Source organism: Dromiciops gliroides, chromosome 4, assembly GCF_019393635.1.
Source record: "Dromiciops gliroides isolate mDroGli1 chromosome 4, mDroGli1.pri, whole genome shotgun sequence".
Taxonomy (NCBI): domain Eukaryota; kingdom Metazoa; phylum Chordata; class Mammalia; order Microbiotheria; family Microbiotheriidae; genus Dromiciops; species Dromiciops gliroides.
This window is the reverse complement of record NC_057864.1, coordinates 97,063,104-97,085,080: the sequence shown is the minus strand read 5'-3', so window position 1 is coordinate 97,085,080 and position 21,977 is coordinate 97,063,104. Positions and strand designations below refer to the sequence as shown.

Here is a 21,977-nt window from a genome sequence, read left to right as displayed (position 1 = left end):
ACTAGGGTGTGTATAATCTTCATTAAGAGGCTGCATGTCCAGCAGGAAGGGAGTGCTGGTCACGTTTTCTGTCAGCTCCCATCGGTACACACCTAGAATAGTGTATTTGATTTTTGTTGCTCTATTTTATTTTATTTTGTTGCTATATTTTAGAAAGGATGTTGATGAGCTGAGGCACATCCAGGGTAGGAAAAATAAGATGGCAAAGGCTCTTGAGTCTACACTGTATTAGAATCAGTTGAAGGAATTGGGCATATTTGGACTAGAAAAATGAAGGCTTGTGGTCTGTCTTCAGAGATTTGAAAGGATTTCATGCAGAAGAAAGATTAAATTTATTCTCCATGGACAGAGTTAGGGACAATGTATGGATGTTATAAAGAGGTAGATTTTGAGTTGTGAGCTTCTAAATTCATTTAGCACTCCTGGAGAAGCCTGGGTTGTTTTAATTTTTTAAAGATCCTTTTGCTGGTTTTGGTTTTGTAAATATGTATACACACATATGGAAGTGTGCGTATAAAATTTTGAGGTACTCTATTAAAAATGTAAATAGTAATACATGTTATGGAGGGCATTTATAGACCTTGTAAATCAGAAAAGAAGAAAAAATTAGGCACAAATTTCACCATAGTGGATTGGTATAATGAAATTATGTAAGTGGATATCATATGAAGAATGAGGAAACAGTGTGGCATTCTTCCTCAATTTTCTTCCTCTCCTTTTCTTTCTCTTTCTTTCCTTCCTTCCTTCCTTCCTTCCTTCCTTCCTTCCTTCCTTCCTTCCTTCCTTCCTTCCTTCCTTCCTTCCTTCCTTCCTTCCTTCCTTCCTTCCTTCCTTCCTTTCTTTCTTTCTTCTTTCTTTCTTTCTGGAGCGGTTAGCAAGTTTGTTGAAAGCAGGGAGCAGGTAGGCCAAAGAGGACATGTGGTGGGGGTTGGAAGGAAGGATGTTGGTAACCCTGACAATGTAGTTAGTTGCTTCAGGGACCAGAGAATTATTTTCACACTGAGAAAATTAGGGGATTCTTTGTGGAAAGAGAACTTTTGTTCTCAGCCATTCAGCACGATCTGGACTAGCTCTTCATAGGTGATACAACCATTGCTGTCTTTATGCCCTGCCACCAACACTTCCACCTCTTCCTCTGTCATCTTCTCATCCAGAGTGATGAGTACATGCCTTATTTCAGTCCCCATGACTGTGCCATTCCCTTCCTTATCAATCACCTGAAGCCCCTCTATGTAGTCTTCATATGTGCTCTGGCCCTTATTCTTTCCTACAATCTGCAGCATTGGCAGAAAGTTTCAAAGTCCAGCACCTTCACATTTATCTTATCACTCTTGGGATTCTTTAAGACCTTGAGCACCTTAGTGTCGGTGGGGTTCTGGCCCAAGGCCTGCATCATGTCCCCACACTGGCTATATAAGATCTTTCCATCCCCCATTTGGTCAAAAGCTGGAAGGCCTCCTTGAACTCAGCCATCTGATCCTTTGTGAAGTCACACATCTTGGCCATGCAGCTTGGTCAGTTGTCGTGCTGCTGCTGACTCTGCTCCTGCTCATGCTGCTGTATGTAATGGCTCTCTCTCTTCTTTCTTTTCCTCTTCCCCCTTTCTCCTCTTCCCTCCTCCTCCTTCTCTCCTTATGTTTCCCAAGATGGACTAGTAAGGGTTACTAACAGATCCAGACTACTGATCAAGATAGGACCTTTCATTTCTGACGTAGGCCAGCCCATCCCTCTTTATTCATTTGGGTGACCCCTACTCACAGGGGCTGATCATAATGATGTTTTGACTTAGTACAGATGCCAGATTGACATCACTCACTGCAGTTTAGAACTCCAAGGCTCAAGAAATCTCCCATGCTGAACATCCCCAGTAGTTAGTATTACAGGTATAAGCTACCACAGCCAGCTAAGTCTTAATTTTAAAAATCCTACTATGCTTCAAACATGGATGATGAGACTGTAGGGTTATCCTAGATCATAGGCTCTTCTTTGGCAGTCTGGTAAAACCTAGGGACCTCTTCTCAGAAGAATGTTTTTAAATGCATAAAATAAAATACAAATGAATACATAGAAAACCAATTATAATAAAATAGTTGTCAAAATATTTTTTAAAAATTCATCAACCCCATATTAAGAAACCCTTTTCTGGAAAGAAAACAATTAGTCAAGGCTGAAGGTGATGTTGTGATTATTAACTATATTCCATGTCAAGTGATGCTGAGTGATATGACCAGAAGTAATAATAAAGATAAAGGGGCAAAAGAAGAGAGAAGAAAGGGAAGATATGATAGAGATATTTGTTTTCTGATTTTGTAAGAACTTGATAACATCTTGTTTCTATATACTTGAATTTTTTGGCTCATGGCTAGAACTACCAGGTGTGGATGGATGGATCTGCTAGGGCAGAATTTTTCAAACCGACATATTCTTCCTCCAGCTCCCTCCACTCTCAGGAGTGGATGGGGGCTTTAAAACAATGGCCTGAATTATTGGATCTTATTTTTTTTTTAGTACAATGGATATGTAAATATACCATTTTTTTTGCAATAATACTAACCAACATTTGTATAAAACTTTAAGATTTTGCAAAGTGCTCTACACATATCTTGTTATTTGATCTTCACCACAACCCTATGAAATAGAAGTTATTGTCATCCCCATTTATGGATAAGTAAACTGAAGCTGACAGAAGTTAAAGGCTTCTTCTAGGTAAGTGTCTGAGAGAAGATTTGATTTCAGGTTTTCCTCCAGGGCTCTCTAGCTACTATGCCACCTAGTTATCTCCAATGAAAATAAAGTTCAAATCAAAGTCAATGAAAGAGAAAGGAATACAGTAAATTTGATCCAATCGACAGTGAATGATTCATAGCAATTATTTACTATTATATTCAGAGTCTCATATTTGAATATAATCTTAATGTAGGAACCACAATCGCCATCAGTAAAGACAGTAAATCCAGACATATTTTGAATGTCTTTTTTTTTTTGTGGGGCAATGAGGGTTAAATGATTTGCCCCACACGGCTAGTGTCAAGTGTCTTAGGCAGGATTTGAAATCAGGTCCTCCTGAATCCAGGGCCGGTGTTTTATTCACTGTGCCACCTAGCTGCTCCCTGAATGTAATTTATTTTAATAAGGAACATAATAAACTATAAAAATAAAACAAAACAGAACCTCTGAAACTAAAAATTGAAAAGACAAGGAGAGTTAAAGATAAGAGTTTCAATTTTTAAACAATTAAACAAATTTGATTTCTTTAATTGTCTTTAATTTAAAAATGAAACCATATTTCTTTATGATGGATAAATCAATAACTGGCTTGTACAGAAAATACTAGAGCAGCTCTAGCTATAATAAACAATTGATACAGACTGTTTAAATAGTGGAAACAGAGAAACACAAGTTAAAGAGCTCAATTCCAGAAAATTTTATTTACTATATCATTAGCATTCACAAGTACTGTTACTGATGGAGAAGAAAGATCATTATGATTACTTTGTGTATATTATACAGATAGCATGAAATATAATGCACTGAATTAACACCTTTGAAAATGTTAATGGATAATGTATCATCAAGACAAGAGAATTTTTCCAGAGAAAGTTAGATTCTTAAAATTTTTTTTTTCAGTTTCAAATTATGTCTCTCTCTTTCTCCCCTCCCTACCCATTAAGAAGACAAGGAATACTATACCCATTACACATGTTATGTCATGTAAAACATGTTTCCAAGTTGTAGAAAAAAAAGCAAGAAAAATAAAGTGAAAGAAAATATGTTTTAGTGTGCTATTAAAGTTCATCAGTTCTCTCTCTGGAGGTGGATAGCATTTTTCATCATGTGTCCTTTGGAATTTTCATGGATCATTGTGTTGATTAGATTTTCTGTCTTTCACAGTTGATCATTGTTACAATATTGCTTTTACTGTGTACAATGTTCTTCTGGTTCTGTTCACTTTGCTTTGTATCATTTCATATGAATCTTCCCAGGTTTATCTGAACACAATCCCCTTCATAATTTTTTATAGCACAATTGTATTTCATTACAATCTTTTGCCATAACTTGTTTGGCCATTCTCCAACTGATGGGTATCCCCTCAGTTACCATTTCTTTGCTAGCACAAAAAGATCTGTATATACATCCACATCCACATCCACATCCACATCCGCATCCGCATCCGCATCCGCATCCGCATCCACATCCATATCCACATTCACAGTCACAGCCACAGCCACAGCCACATATAGTATCTACATATCTATCTATGCATCTATACATCTATGTATGCATGTTTATGTATGTATTCATGAATGTATGTATGTATCTATCGAGAGAACACATGGATCCTTTTCATTTTCCCTTTATCTCATTGGAGAATAGATTTAGAAGTGGTATTATTGAGTCAAGAAAATTAGGTGTGTTAGATGTAAGAAATCAAGCTTGGCAGTTTTCCAATGAAGAAAATCAAAACAATTTATAATCATGTAAAAATGCTCTAAATCAGTATTGATTAGAGAAATGCAAAATAAAACAATGTTGAGATATCATTTTACATCTACCAGATTAGCTAAAATGATTGAAGGGGAAAATGTTAAATGTTGGAGGAAATGTGGGAAAATTGGGACACTGGTTCATTGTTGGTAGAATTGTAAACTGATCTAACCATTTTGGATAGCAATCTGGAATTATGCCTAAAAGGTTATTAAATTGTCTGTACCTTCTGACCCAGAAATACCACTACTAAGTCTAGTTCCAAAGATGATTAGGGAAAAAGGAAAAGAACCTATATGTTCTAAAATGTCTGTAGTAGCTCTCTTTGTGGTAACAAAGAACTGGAAATTGCAGAGATGCCCATCAATTGGGGGATGGCTGAACAAGTTGTGGTAAATAATTGTGATGGAATACTACTGTGCTATAAGAAATGATGAGCTCAGTGATCTTAGAAAAAGATGGAAAGACTTCTATGAAATAATAAAGAGCAAAAAGAGCAGAACCAAAAGAACATAGTATATAGTAAAAGCAATATGGTTTTAAGAACGAATTTGGGTGAATGAGTCATTGTGACTATTGAAAATACTCAAATGAATTACAAAGGACATGCAAAGGAAGATGCTATCTATATCTAGAGAAAGAACTGATAAATAGAAGTACATATAGAATGATTTTACAAATATGTATACATATGTATATATACACATATGCACATGATATGTGGTATATCTATACATGGTATATCTATATCTATCTTTTGTTTGTGTATATATACACACATACACATACATCATTAGACAAACAGATATATGTATGTATACATAATATGCACATACACATATACATGCATGTTTGCATGCATATATACATCCATATATCTGTGTCTAAAGGTAGCCATGTCTAGAGTGGGGGATGGGGAGGGAAAAAAGAAATTTACATGATACCATTATTATATATTTAAAAGGAACAGCAACTTGTACATAACAGATCTGTAGTTATATGTGTAATCATTTCTTTTAGTATACTATTTTATGGAAATACTTGTTATATTTCATAAATAAAAAAGTAAGTAAAAATCATGTCAATGACAAAACAAAGTGCACATCATTTAAGGTTGCTTCTAGAATTAATTTCCTTGAGTAAAAAAATAGAAACCTGTGATAGGAGAAATGTTGGCATTGCCTGAAGTCATTAATATGGCCAGAATAATTTTTGGTGAATTAAATAAAAAAATATTCAAAAGTTTTTACTTGCAGACAAAATGGTTGGAAAGAGAATCATCCATCCCTCTGAAAACTTTTGTGATCATTTAATTGAGATACTAAAACTCTCCTCTTTTGCATAGTAAGTGGGTGAAGCAACACATATAAAGATGTTAATTAGATTACTTATGTATAATATGCTGTTGAAACTGATGTTAGGAAAAAAATTACTTTGCAAATCTATTGATGACGTGAAATCAAAGGAAGCCTTCAATTTAATTCATAGGTTTTTTTTTTTTGGAGGGGGGGACAAAAAGAATTAAATGGCTTGCCCAAGGTCACATAGCTAGTAAGTATAAAGTGTCTGAGGCCGGATTTGAACTCAGGTCCTCTTGAATCCAGGGCCAGTGCTTTGTCCAGTGTGCCACCTAGCTGCCACCTTAATTCATAGATTTTTTTTTTTTGCAGGGCCATGTGGGTTAAGTGACTTGCCCAGGGTCACACAGCTAGTAAGTGTCAAGTGTCTGAGGCCGGATTTGAACTCAGGTACTCCTGAATCCAGGGCCGGTGCTTTATCCACTGTGCCACCTAGCTGCCTCAATTCATAGATTTTTTAAATAAAAAAGATAAAATTTGTGACAATTGTATAGGACTTTCTCCCAGAAACAAATCCCTTGTATCTCCCACATGAGTGCCTCTTTGTTAGGTAATCTGGGTATGTGTCAAAGCCCCATTATAATGGACTTCCAGAAAATTTCAAGGAGGCTACCTTAATAAATTCATGTGCACGCTTGTGGATGCTGCATTCCCTCACTGTGAGAGCATTTTCTTGGCTCAGGTCAATCCTCCCTTCCTTCCCCAATTGCTACTCCCGCTCTGGGCAATTCCCAGGGAAAAATTTTCAGGATTGTGAAAATCTGAGCTATTTAGATGAGTTTGGGACTGACAGGCTGGGACTCCCAGATTATACCGCATATTGGTAGTTTCATAGTTCTCTTAGGCTCATTATTCTGATCAAACCCCCAAGGATAATGTACCCTTTCTTCACCTCTCTCTCACTATTCTTTTTCGTCTGTCACATTGTGAGTTAATAGTATACTTTGAGTTGGCTTCTTTGGTGAAGAGAGGACCAGATATAAGTTCCCTCCTGTATTTGATCATTGATCCATATAATAAATTACTGTCCACTCTTTGGGAAATGTACAAAATGAGAGTTCACTTGCTTCTGCCTAGGTAACTCATGATAAAACTGGTTATCAGTCAAGTCAAATTAAGAGAACTTTCAAGTCACTTTTTCCTCTAGGCTCTCTCCCCCTTCAACCACAAAGATGCCAATCAGGCAATGTAACCTTAGCTTCATCATTAGAAGGACCACCTTGTATTTTATAAAATAAGAGACAGTGTGGCATTGTAGAAAGAGGGATGGCCTTGGGGTGAGGAAGACCTGGATTTGAGTTCTCCCTCTGACAAGCACCTATCATCTTTGTGAATATGAGAAAATGATGTCAATTCTCAGTGAGCCAGCCAACTCTAAAACTCTAGGTTAAATTTAAATTGACAATCTGCATCAGTGGATGGAGTTCCTAAACCTACAGTTCCCTTCACAGAAGAAACCACAGGTTTTGACCACATACACACACACACACATGCAGAGAGAGAGAGAGAAAGAGAGAGAAAGAGAACAAAAGAAAGAAAAAAAGACAGAGAAAGAAAGAAAGAAAGAAAGAAAGAAAGAAAGAAAGAAAGAAAGAAAGAAGTGAAGGAAGAAAGAAAAATAAGGAGGGGTCAGATTAGATGAACTTTGGACCATGTTGATGCACTTCAGTTCTTTGGCTTGTTAAAAAATTTCATGGGGCAGCTGGGTGGCTCAGTGGATAGAGCACCGGCCCTGGAGTCAGGAGTACCTGAGTTCAAATCTGGCCTCAGACACTTAACACTTACTAGCTGTGTGACCCTGGGCAAGTCACTTAACCCCCATTGCCTTACTAAAAAAAAAAAATTCAAACAATATCTTTGTGGATGTATTTATGTCAAGAATAAAAATAGTAGAAAGGAAGAAGAATAAAAAACCCTTCACAAACCTTTCAAATTTCTTTAAAAGCAGCTAATAATATTATTCTCTTCTTTATTGCCCCACCCCCACTCCTTTTAATTGGGTTTTACCTTTTTCCCAAAGATTGAAGTTCCTCAGCAGTCAGTATTATGCACTAATCTGAACAACAACAACCCCCCAAGCAACAAAACAAGAAACAAACCAAACACATTTTGTTGTACTGGGCTAAGTTCCATTGAGGCAATATTCCCAGAATTTTAAAAATACATTATGTTGTCCCAGAGTAAGCAGAAGGAAAGGCAGAAGACAGTTTATTAGTTCTTAGAAAAAGTCTGAATGGATATTATTATGATCAAACATTTGTGCATGGCCAGTTAAATTTGCATGGCACCTTGGCAGCTGGAAATGCCACAAGATTAATTTTTCTTCCAATCAAATTTAAACCCATTTTCTGATGCAGTGATGATCCTGTCACTGATTAGACTATAATTATTAAACTTTGAGTTCATGACATTTAAGTATGTGTATATACACACACACACACACACATATGTGTGTGTGTGTGTGTGTGTTTAAAATGTGAAGAAGTTTGCATGTGGCACAGAAAAGTGTCAAGGAAACCTCTTTAAAAAGTTGGAAAATAGAATTTAAACTTAAGAAAAAATTACGTTAGAATAGCAATGGCTACTTCAAATTTGAGTCATAATCTCTCATAAAGGCCTGATTTTTTCTTTCTTTCTTTCTTTCTTTCTTTCTTTCTTTCTTTCTTTCTTTCTTTCTTTCTTTCTTTCTTTCTTTCTTTCTTTCTTTCTTTCTTTCTTTCTTTTTTTTGTGGGGCAATGGGGGTTAAATGACTTGCCCAGAGTCACACAGCTAGTAAGTGTCAAGTGTCTGAGGCCAGATTTGAACTCAGGTCCTCCTGAATCCAGGGCTGGTGCTTTATTCACTGCTCCACCTAGCTGCTCCCTAGGCCTGATTCTCTATTATTCAGCCCAATGATTTTTTAAAAAGTCATTATTATCTTATTTTTTATTTTCTTTTGTAATTTTCTAAATTAAATTTTAAGTCCCATCTTGGCCCAAGTATAGTAAAGTTTGATCTTGCATATAGGGTTGACTCATTATTTTATTTTATTTTATTTTTTAAAGTGAGGCAATTGGGGTTAAGTGACTTGCCCAGGGTCACACGGCTAGTAAGTGTTAAGTGTCTGAGGCCGGATTTGAACTCAGGTACTCCTGACTCCAGGGCCGGTGCTCTATCCGCTGCGCCATCTAGCCACCCAACTCATTATTTTTTAAATAATGGGATAGATTTCAAGAGATTGTTTAGTGGGGAAATTTATAAGAATGTGCTTTTGTTGGAATTCTCACCCTGGGAGTCAGGTAGTCCAGCTTGCTGAGACCTCACTATAGCCAGCTGACTAGACTTTTTCACTGAGTCATTTTCTACCTATCCCTTCCTAAAATGTCCTTACTCATTTCTCTGCTCTTCTTTCCCAACCTGCAGCATTCCATGTTTAACTTTGTGAATATATTCAAATCAGCATTCCCTTTGCTTCTAAAAAGGGATATCAATTGACTCTCCTCAATCTATACATCATCATTCCTAGACCAAAACATACTTCCCTATACAACACCCTTCCTTCATTTCTGCTGTCTTTCTCTATTCAAATGTAAGCTCTTTGAGGTCGGGCATTTTTGCTTTTGCATTTCTATCACAAGCTCTTAGGATGGTGTTTGTCACCTATTAAGCACTTATTAAATTCTCCTTCCTTCCTCCCTCCCTCCCTCCCTCCCTTCCTCCCTTCCTTCCTTCCTTCCTTCCTTCCTTCCTTCCTTCCTTCCTTCCTTCCTTCCTTCCTTCCTTCCTTCCTTCCTTCCTTCCTTCCTTCCTTCCTTCCTTCCTTCCTTCCTTCTGTTTGCAATGAACAACAAACCCTGACTTATTTGGGATCTCTTCCTGCCTGGCTTGAATATTTGCATGGTAAGCCCCAGTAACTTTATTTGTTTATATTTCTCTCTGACTTAGAAGTCTGGGCACTAACATCTGGTTTGTGCATCTAATCACATTTATGCCTATATGCTCTTCCTAGCTTGAACCTTTGGACACTGACTCTGTCCTAGATCTCATTGTTAGAAATTTTGTTCTTGTTGTTGCATTATTTCAGTTGTGTCTGACTCTTTGTGATTGCATCTGGGTTTTTCTTGGCAGTAGTTTGACATTTCTTTCTACAGCTCCTTTTACAGATGAGGAAACTGAGGCAAATAAGGTTAAATGACTTTCCCAGGGTAAATCTGGAGCCTGATTTGAATTCAGGAAGATGAGTCTTCCTGACTCCAAGTCTGACAAGCTATCCACATATGCCTAATTGGATAAAATCTGACCAGGGAAAACAGCATAAAATACATTCAAATCAACTTTTAAAAATGAATTCTAATATGTGTGGGGTCTTCTTGAACAAAAACCTCACAAAAAAAGAGAACATGGAACCTCAGCAATTTTGAGCAGAGAGCTTTGGGACATTGTGAGTCCCCTGCTGGGGAGATCACCACCTTGTGAGAGAAGCAGGGTTGAGGTAGGAAGGGGAGTTGACTATGAGTTTAGCAACTGGGAGAAAAAGTATACCATCTAGTAGCTTGTTAGTTAGATCTGTCCTTGCTAATTAGGTGTTAAGCTTAGTTGTTGCTATTTTCTTGAAATCATTGGTGTCTAATCATTGTTCTCTCTATTTCACTGTTCTAGACTATAAGGAATTAATTGTGATTTGGGGTTTCTATGACCCCATCTTTGGCTAAAATTTGAAACCCTGGCATGCACCTCTGTGTGCTAACCTCATGCCAGACACCCATATGCCTACACAGGCTTGGCCAAATTTTATTGTAGGGAAGCCCCACCATGGTGGTGAGGACAAGTCAGGTGGTCTTTGGCATCTGGAAGCTGGCCGGCTTGCATTTGTAGAGCCACCTGTTAGTCCTGTCAATCAGGGCTGCCAGCCAATTAGCTTGGGGCTATATGTGTGGATGGCCCTATTTCCTGTGGGAGAGGGAGGCTTCTGGGAGAGAGAAGGGAGGAGAGGGGCACTTTGGTGCATGGGAGAGAGGGAGAAAGACACGGGTGTGGTGGTGAGTTTGTCTATTCCATTTTTCATTGTCCCTAGCTCTATTAACTTCACTTGTGTTATAGATTTGTTCCCATTAATAAATCCTGTTTTGTTTTGTTTTTTAAAGAGGCTGTTAATCTCCTTTCTTACCCCAATATTATGGTGAGCTGCCCAATTAATTCTCCCCATACTAAATTTGGCCCTTACAGGACCAAGCTCAGATCACCTCACTCTAGTTCAGATTCTGGCCAAGACTCCCCTATTCAGGTCCTGATTCTTGTCCATGTCTTTGAATTCAGTTTGACAAAGGGATTGCTGATGTTGGCTTTATACTCGCTAATAGAGTTCCTGGCATAATTTTTGTTGAATGAAAGAATAAATGAATGAATAAATGAATTTTCTCCTGGCAGGTTTTATAGATCTAGAACATATGTTCCCATAGAAGTGTTATAAATATTCCTAATCTATCCACAATATTTCTGATAAATTATACTGTAACTGAAATATTATATATTTAAAATGTATTTATTTTATTTTTAATATATGGAATAAAATAAGCATTTCCATAACATAGTATAAGAGGATGATTGCACATTTAACTGCAAATCTATTATGTATAATTTCTTATTCATTTAAAATAAATAATGAAGTTATCATGTAAATTTTTTCTCCTTTTTTCCTCTCCCTAGAAATGGTTACTATTAGACATACATACATATATGCACATATATATATATACATTTACATATCCATATATATGTAAAATCATTCCATACATATTTCTATTTATCAATTCTTTCTCTCAATGCAGATAGTGTATTCCTTTGTGTATCCTTTGTAGTTAATTTGCATATTTATAATAGTCATACTTACTTATTCACCCAAAGTTGTTCTTAAAACAATATTATTATTACTGTATACAAGATTTTCTTGTTTCTGCTTATTTTGCTCTTCATTATTTTGTGCAAGACTATTTACATTTTTCCTAAAATCATTGAGCTCATAATTTCTTATAGCACAGTAGTATTCCATCACAGCCATATACTACAACTTATTCAGCCATTCCTCTAAAAAGCCAGAAATAATAATAATAATAATAATGTTACTAATGAAAAGAAATTGAAGAAGTAGGGCTTTTTAAGAAAATTCTGGCACTTAGGAAAAGAAGGATTAATTAAAGGATGATGAAGAGGCAGGTAAAGACTTATAGATATCCTTTTTTTTTTTGAGGGGCAATGAGGGTTAACTGACTTGCCCAGGGTCACACAGCTAGTAAGTGTCAAGTGTCTGAGGCCAGATTTGAACTCAGGTCCTCCTGAATCCAGGGCTGGTGCTTTATTCACTGTGCCACCAAGCTGCCCCCAATTTACATATATTCTGAAGGGACCTGAACTCCTCACTTTAACTTCCATTCCAGAATCTCACCCCGGTGGCCCATACTATTGCAACTAACCCTGCACACCAATTTCCAGACTCCTAATGCCATAAGCAAGAGTTAAGTGTTAAGAATGAGCCATATAGCTTTTCTCCCTGAGTGCTACCACACCCATATTTGAACTGTCTCTTCTTGGGCCCAAAGCCCCTTCCCCATGAAACTGAACTCTATATACTACCACTGTATTCTCCTACCCTTCCCCACTATCTTATTTGCCCTAGGGAAAAAAAATTCTAGTTACATTTTACATAGAGTAGTATGAATTATTCAAAGATAATGCAGGCATTTTAATGACCTTCAGAAGTTTTTGACACTGATTTCATGGGTATAATTAATATCATATTGATTGCCTTCCTATGAGGTGTGAAAGGGGAGGGAAAGGATTTGGAACTCAAAATTTTTTAAAGTTTTTTTTTAAATGTAATGGGGAAATATTTAATAAAAAAATGAAAATATATTAAAAGTTTTTCACACTAATCCTTTATTAAATCATATTGAATTCAGAAACTTACAACTTCATCACTTATGAACTATCATTAGAGCTGTTTTGGGCATTGATAAGTAATGAAAAAAGCAAGAGTAGAGAGAGGGAATAAAATTTTCCTGAGACAACTAAGCAAGAATGGGAAAGGGGAATATAAGAAGGAAGATATGTATATATTTAGGAAAAAGATTGTATAGGATAGATTTATATGAACTATTGGTGAAAAAAGAGGACACAAGGAAGCATAGTATATTTAAGATCTCACTGAAGGGAAAGAAAGGGGGTGGTGGTAAAAGAAGGTTGGACCAGTCCATTCTATGCACTGGCCACCAGGTGTCATCATCATCTCAAGGCAGCTTAGCTGCTATAGGGTACAAGCAATGGTGTGGTAGAACCAGTTCTTAGTCAATTGCTACATATTTACTTGGATATAAGCAAATGCTTAACATTGGCACTTGATTTATTGTTTTGTTGGTTTCTAGACTTAAGAAAGCAATGGAGAAAATGTTAAAACTATGTCATGGGATCATTTCTTTTTTGGTACAAATTGTTTGAAGGGCATTGGACAGCCTCATGGGTGGGGATGGGAAAAGGAGGGAGGCAACATAAAATTAGTTATTCATATGTAAAGTACCTTTATTTGTAATATTCCTTAATGAGGCTATGTTTTATAAAGATGGCAGTTAAATGGCAAATTAACACTAAAACTTTGTGATTCTAAACATATCTAATGTTTCTTTGAATTTAAATAGCTACAATAAGGAAGATTTTCTTTCTTTATAAGTCTATGTTTTTGCAATAATTTACTAAAGGAAGCAGCAAGGTCAGCAAAATTTTACACCCCTACTTCAAGGAAGGGTGCAGACATTTCCAAGTCATTTTTTCTCATTTTTCTTCTATTCTCTTTTTCCCATCATTTTTCTCTAATAAGTGGGGTAAGGGTTGGTTAGGAGAGATAGGGAGCAGTTGAGGTATGAAGTACCATATTTCACATACCTCAAAACCTAGTTTAAAAACAAGCTGGAGTTGCTTGGGTTTGAAAACACTGTCACTCAGAAAATCTTTCTGGATAGTGACTTTGGTGGAGATAGTATTATAATATTGTGTAAGATTTAATTTTGACCGCTGATGATAATTACCAAATTAAATTTTTGTTGCACAAAGATCAAAGGCTTAAAGAAATTGTATTGTTGGAAAACTTATTTATTTCTAATACATCTTTAACTTATGGTTGAATTTTTCTATATTTCCTTGAAGAGACTGGTAAGTGAAATAAATTGGAAATATTGTATGATTATATAAGCATTGATATACATTAGACTGTGACTTGAGATGTACTATCAGAGGGTCATGCTTTACTCCCTTATTTCTATTCTTTCTACACTCTGTCTAATGCCTTGAAGCAGTAGTGTTTTAAAAATGATATCTTTTTGAATTATAAAAAAATCTTTAAATTAAAAAGCATAATCAGCACCTTTTGCTTTTAGTCAATCTTGTTATTGGTTCTGAACCATATGCTGAGTTTATATATAGATAAAAATTTCTCTTTGATTGAGTTAGGTGTCCAGAGCCATACGCCTGAATTGTTAATTTCATATTGCCCACAACAGACCTCTTGTGAATGTTTGCAGAGTTTATAGGATATCAGTTACAAATGTGATTATACCAACCATTCCTCAGAACTGACACCAGTTTCAAATTAAAAACTGACAGGCCTCACCTGCTCCTGGGTTCACCCACAGGTCACCTTCTTGTCACTTCAGCTCTCCCCCCATTAAAATGACATCTGTGTTCATAAAGAGACTGAGAGGGGCTGTAAGTTGTTAGAATTGTTGAGGAATAAGAATAAGGTGTCATCTGCTCAGATAATGTAGTGTTCAACTTTGGCCTTTCGTGGGACATGATGCCGACAACACCTGACTATGTTCTAAACACAAGAATAGATGGAATAGGGAGGTCACCAGTTGTTCCTCAGATAATCTGTGGAAGTAGATGGATTTAGGTCACCTAGAGGTGGAGTATGGATAGCTTTGTTCTAAGTCAATTAGAAACATGAACAAACAAAACCTGCTAAGTGTCTTTTCCCTAAATCTTTCAAAATTTCTTGTGAGTCAATACTACAAATTGTCATAGCTAAAAATAAGTCAGTAAGGTTTCTTCTTGTTTGTTTTATAAAAATCATTAGATAAATAACACATTTGAAATGGCTGATCAATTTCTTTGAGCTTGGCTGGTATAATTTATCATGCATAAGGAATTTGAATGCATGTGCATTATATTTTGTAATTGTATCTGTAGTCAAAGAAGACTAGGAAATTATAAAATTTCAATGGTGTCATTCTAATTAAAGGCACCAGTGATTTCAGAAGGTATATAAACCCTCTAAAATAGAGACAAAAGTATAAGTAACTACCATAGTGCCCTGGAAACTATAGGTGGTCACTGAATGATGGGTGATGATGATGAAATACCAAAAAAAGTTAGCCAAAAAAATTGTGACTTCAATAATTATAATCATTAATAGTGATTTTTAGATATAATTATTCTTACTATCAAAATGAACTTCAAATATATTTCAAAAACAAAGATTTGTAATTAAGGTCAGGAAGGTGGCATAATGGATTAGGTTATTAGACTAAGAATCAAGAAATTCTGAGTTCAAATATGGTCTCAGACCCTTACTAGCTGTGTAACTCTGGGCAAGTTGCTTAACTTCTCTTCCACTCAGTTTCCTCATCTGTAAAATGGGGAGGATAATAGGATCTACTCTGAGGTGGCTATGGGAATAAAATGAGATATGTCAAGCAGTTTGCAAACCTTAAAATGATTTGTAGATGTTAGCTATTAAGATTTAAATCTATGCTTTTTTAATTAAAAAAACCCATCATCCTAATTATCTGCTCAGTTAGTCATTTATTGAGTACTTACTATGTTATGGTCATTCTGTTAATCACTAGGAATACACAGACAGAAACAAAAACAGATCCTCTCTCCAGGAGCTGACATTCTAATGAGAGACAACAGACCAATATCAGGCAGGTACAAGATATATACAAAGTGGATGAAAGGTAATCTCAGTAGGAAAGATACTAGTAATTGGAGTGGGAAAAATTGCCTAAAGGGGGTGTTGAAGGAATCCAAGGAAGTTATGAGGTGGAAGGGAAGAGGGAGAACATTCCAGAAATGGGGCAGAGCCAACGTAAAAGCTTGGAGTCAGGAGATGGAGCATCATGTTTGAGGAAATGCAAGAAGGCCAATGAAGTTCAGTTATAGAGTGAGTGTATGTAGAAGAATGCGTAAGAAGACTAGAAGGCTGTGAAAGGGCTAAAGTTTGTAGATCTTTAACAACCAAACAGAAGACTTTATATATAATCCTGGAGATAATAGGGAATAATTAGAATTAATTGAATAGATGCATGACATGGGCAGAACTATTCTTTAGTATCTGAGTGCAGAATAGATTGGAATGGGGAATGAGTTGAGGCTAGAAAAAACAATTAGAAGGCTATTCCAATAAAGAATGGGCAAAGACTCTATATTACAGGTGTCTCCACATGCTCACGATAAGCCACCTAAAGTAGGATATCTGGCATAGTGCTTGCAGGGTAAAAAAGTTAAAAAAAGTAAAAGTGTAAGACTTTATGCATATCCTTGGTCAATTTCACCTTGGTGCATCCAGCCCATCATCCCAAGCTATCAAGATCTTTGAGGATCCCACTCCTAGTTCTGTAACCCAATGTATTAATAATCTAGCATTATCTGCAAATCTAGTGATTTACCTTCTAGGCTTTCATCCAGTTCATTGATAAAAATGACAAACAGAATGTGACCAAAGACAGAACCCTGCAAGCACTATACCAGATATCCTACTTTAGATGGCTTATCTTGAGCACGTGGAGACACCTGTAATATAGAGTCTTTGCCCATTCTTTATTGGAATAGCCTTCTAATTGTTTTTTCTAGCCTCAACTCATTCCCCATTCCAATCTATTCTCCACTCAGATACTAAAGAGTAGTTCTGCCCATGTCATGCACCTATTCAAAATAACTCTAATTATTCCCTATTATCTCCAGCATTGTATATAAAGTCTTCTAGATCTAAACAATTAAATTTTTGAGTGGATTTTAAGTTTGTTGCCCAAACTTTGAATTGAGCTTAAAATAGAAAGGAACTTATGTATTAGGGCTTAGGGAAGGGCCAAGGGGCCAACCAAGGTTTTCTGCAACATCAAGTGCCAAACCCTTCAGCTATGAGCCCTACATGTCACCCAGAAGTTCTCAAGGGGAACGTGGTACATGCTGTGTGGAAAGGCCCATCCCCAGGTATTTTCTACAGGGTATGTACAATAATGTATTACTTGCTACATTTGTCATTTATGGCAATATAATCTCAAGATTGTATAAAGGCAGTGAGGTGGTATAAGGTATTTACTGTTGGGCATGGTGTCATAAAGATCTGAGTTCAGCTCTGACCTTAGAAAATTCTTAGCTTTTCTTTGTTCTTTGTTCTTAAAGAAAAACAATATCATAGGGCTGATGTCCTGACTTGCACATGAATTGGATTTAAAGTGAGGCACAGTTGTGCAAAGTTGTCAGTTCTCTCCACCAGTCACTTAAGTCCAGTGGCCAGACAAATGTGAAGATGACTGGAGATGGCCCAGGATCATGTGTGACCTTGGTCTTTCTAAATTAAGGTCTTTCCTAGGTCTCAGGTTGTCTGAGGCAACACCCATTCAATGACTAAGGGTTGAGTGAAAATTGAGACAAAAGATAGAGTGCTATACAACCCTACGCAAGTCTCTTAACCTTTCTTGGCTCCATTTTTCCTCCTCTGTAAAATGAGGACAATAATACTGTTGTGAAAATAAAATGAGATAACAAATATAAAGTGTTTTGTAAACCTTCAAATTTTATGTAAATGTTAATCATCATCCTGTAATGGTTTTTATACTGACTTAATTTATTAGAATATACTTGGCTAAATATCATATTTTTTCTTGCTCTTTATAAGCACCTGAAGCCAGCATCACCAGTGAAGAATGCGGATACCAAAGTTGCATTTGGTCTTGATTTTATTTATAAGCTTAATGATGATTAAATTGATTAAGAGCCTGAAAAATCCATATTGTAAGATATGGAATTTTACTAGATTGAGAATTTACCTCTACCAAAGTAAATCATTTGACCTAAGTCTCAGAGTCCTTAATTTGCTTGTCTGTCATCACACTTCTACTAACTGAGACAGGATTTGAACCTAGGTCTTCCTGACTCCAACTCTAGAATGCTTTCCACTCTACCACACTGGATTTTTGTCAAAGAAAGTGGAAGTGAGAAACATAGGAACGGGATCAAAATAGTTTTGCATGCAGTTGCTCAAATGCTGATTCTTAGGAAGTAAATGCAATATTTCACATTCCCCTAGAAACACCTGATATTTCCTCTTGAATTATTTTGTATATCTATGAAATCCATTTGGTACTTAATTATATGCTATACAATCCCATATTTTCTAGTGTGGTTTAGGTCTTCACAAATTTTTGTCTTTTCTGCCCTAGATTGTGTACTTTTAGAAGATAATGGCTCTGTCTTCTACTTTGATTCTCCTTTGGAGACCAGCACAGTCAGATTTATTGTCTTAATTTATCAGTAATATTGTTGTTAGTGATACTCTGTCTAATAACTGGCAGATATCCACCTTGAATTGCTAATTAACTTATGAAATTGTGAGATGGGGCAGGCATGTCCAGTTCTTTGAGTACTTGCTAGGAAAGGCCACAATGACAGAGAGAAGTTAAGACTATAATCATACTTTAAGAAGGCACAGAGGATGTGGGGGTGAACAGGCACAGAAAATACAAAAACAAGCAAGGAAGTAGTTAAGTGGGGGGGGAGACTTTGTGGAGACTAGGGATAGGGTAGTAGCAAAGGAAGGCAAACAGAGATGGGAGAGAGAATGGAGCTTGTAAGAGGTATCAAAAGTTAATCACTTAACCACTAATTAGAGTTGGGAGCATTTAGCGGCATGGACCCAGATAAAGATGGAAGAACACTCAGGTGGCGAGAGGTCTCATTTTTATAATTTTTTTTTTGTAGGGGACAGATTAATTCTTATCCATGACATTCAAGGGTGAGTTTGTTAACATATTCAGATCATCTCAAAACTGTCAGTAAAACTTTGAAGTTAATATATCCACATCATCTCAAAGTTATCAATAACATTTGGTGTTCTGCTGGCTTTAATGTGGATGTTTGAAACATATTATAGGACGAAAAGGCCCTGACAACAGAGTGTAGATGACTTTCCCTGATCCATCACATATTATCAGGATGTATTTTTGGTTAATATATGATACAATTTATAAATTATGATACTTTGATCTTTGGAATGCTTTGTACATAATTTCTAGGTTACCCTTGGCAATTTTACTTCATGCCATTGCTACTTTATATTGGCTACTTATAAACTTACTGTACTGGATAGAATGAGGGATAATGGTCGAGAAGACAAGAACAAGATACAATTTTAACACATGCCTTTACTCAATCATCCCAGTAGCAAATATAGGTGAACCTGGAAGGATAACAAATACTTATGAAATTTACCAGACCTTTCAGAATGTGAATAGTAGTTGATTTAACCATCATCGATTACATTAATGATCAAATTTGTACACTAAAACTTTATTATATAATGTACTATTTGAGGAAATGAATTAGCACTCAAGAAATTAAGCTGGAAAAAGACAACTAGATGAGATCAAAACCAAAAAATAATTCTTTGCTGGAGATGACACATTTTAAAGATGAATAGGGATCAGTTTTCAAAGTATCTCAAAAAAGAAATATACTGTAAATAAATGAAAAATATCACTAGTATTGCCGTCCTCTAGAACGTGTCTGATAAGACATTAGTAACAATTCATTTATCTTCCTTTTTTCTCATTTCTATAACATTTTGGGAAAATGATTTATGTAAATATCAAATGTATCATTGAAGAAAATATAAGAATGTAATAAGTAGGTTTTTTTTTAGAAAAGGCTCTATAGAAAACCACATCTTCACAGTCACATAATTAATTGAGAAGTGCAAAGAATACAAATTCCCACTGTGCTTTTGGTTTATTGATTACAAAAGAAACAAATGACTCAGAGAAAAATGCAGGTTTAAAGGATATTTTGTTTACTCATATGTTAATAATATATTTATATAAGATTCTTTAATAGATGCAACTATATTGGTAACTGTTCAAGGATCCTCTCAGTATCAATATGAATGAAAGCATAAAGATGGAACAAATATATTAGCCCAAGGTTTTTGTCAATCAGAGAGTCCAAATGTTCGTATTTGGGGATGAGAAATACATATATTGTACACCTACAGCAAAAGGACAATAACTTGGACCCAGAACTGAACAGGAGGATGAGATCAACAACATAAAGATAAGGACAACAGGGTTGTCTTTAAGAATTTAGACATTTTTCGTGACTAACATTGTCCCCAAAATACAACCTCATTTTAAAATATGAATATTCTTCTGATCATGTTGTATAAGTTATGAAACATTGCACCTTCTGAAGATTGAAGTTAAGCATCCCCCAAAGGATAATGCAAATACATGTTGTACATGAGGTACAAATAAAAAATATGAAGAAATGGAGTTATGGATATTAGAAAAGGAGTGTATGATTACAAGAGAAGGTGTGCTGATTATGCTCCAAGAGTGAGGGATAATGGATGGACAGTTCATGTCCTTTATTGCTATCCTCATGAAGGGAAAGCAAAGGAGATTCCCTATGAAAAACCTGCAGAAAGACATCAGCTAGAATTATGCAAGATGGGAAAGCATGGTTGGATTGGTGATCACCATTGTTAGAGTGAATATCTGGTTGGATGAGATAACAGATTCATTTGAGTTTTTGAGTATATGAGAGTATGTGAGAATATAACATGCAATTAGGTTGGACTGTTTGACTCTCTTGGTTTCTCTTTATATTATATATTTCTAGTGTATTGCCCATTATAATTATCTATATTATGTAAAATAATATAAACATGTATTTATATCTGAGGCAGACATTACAGATGGACAATGAGCCAGGAATAGTAAGGAAAAGGTGGAAGATAGCAGGTTGAATCACATTTGAGAAATTGTGTACCACTTTAAAAAATCCCAAGTTCCTCTTTGTCTCCACAGTTTATCTTTTTAACATTTGGTGAGGCTATGGGGCCATGAATCATGGAAGTACCCCAATCTCAGTAGAATCAACATTGTGGGTAACATAAAGGGCAATTTCAAGATTTTGCTGCAAAGATGTCATCTATGACATGTGTAATCAAAAAGAAGATGGGTTATTCCCCTCCATACCACTCCATGGTAACAAATGTTCAACCAGAGTATTGTCCTAGTATCCATGCCATCAAAAGACCCATTGGAAGGCTGACAGGGATAGTAATGGCTATGCAGGGAGCTCTTCATCTGACATATTAAAAAGGATATGTATATATATATATATATATATATATATATATATATAAATTGGAACGGTAATGGGATGAATATAGAATAGGAAGATTAAGAAAAGTCTAAGTCAGGGAATCAGAATAAATTGAGTTTGGTGAGGAAATATAAAAGTAACAAAAATATATTTTTTTCTGTTTAGAATTTTATTTTCCAAATTACATGTAAAAACAAATTTTGACATCATTTTAAAAAACCTTTGTGTTCCAGGGCAACTAGATTGTGCAGTGGATAGAGCACCAGCCCTGGAGTCAGGAGTACCTGAGTTCGGGTCTGGCCTTAGACACTTAACACTTACTAGCTGTGTGACCCTGGGCAAGTCACTTAACCCCAATTGCATCGCTAAAAAACAAACAAACCAAAAAACCTTTGTGTTCCAACTTCTCTTCCTCCCTCCCTTCCCACCCCCCACCCACAAGAACTCAAGCAGTTCAATATAAGTTATACATGAGTAGTCATGGAAAACATCTCCACATTAGCATGTGAGAGAAAACAGACAAAAACAAAACTTCAGATTAAGGAACTATCAAAAAAATATGCTTCAAACTGTTTTCAGATACCATCAGTTCTTTCTCTGTAGATGGATTGCAATTTTCATAAGTCTTTCAGAGTTATATTGGATCATTGCATTATTGAAAATAACCACATGCTTCCCAGAAGATCATCTTACACTATTGCTGTTATTTTGTATACAGTACA

General features: G+C 35.9%; 1 pseudogene; it reads right to left on the bottom strand.

Moving 5' to 3' along the window:
- Nucleotides 1–1,043: 1,043 nt before the first annotated feature.
- On the bottom strand, nucleotides 1,044–1,506 carry LOC122754648 (annotated as a pseudogene).
- Nucleotides 1,507–21,977: the final 20,471 nt, after the last annotated feature.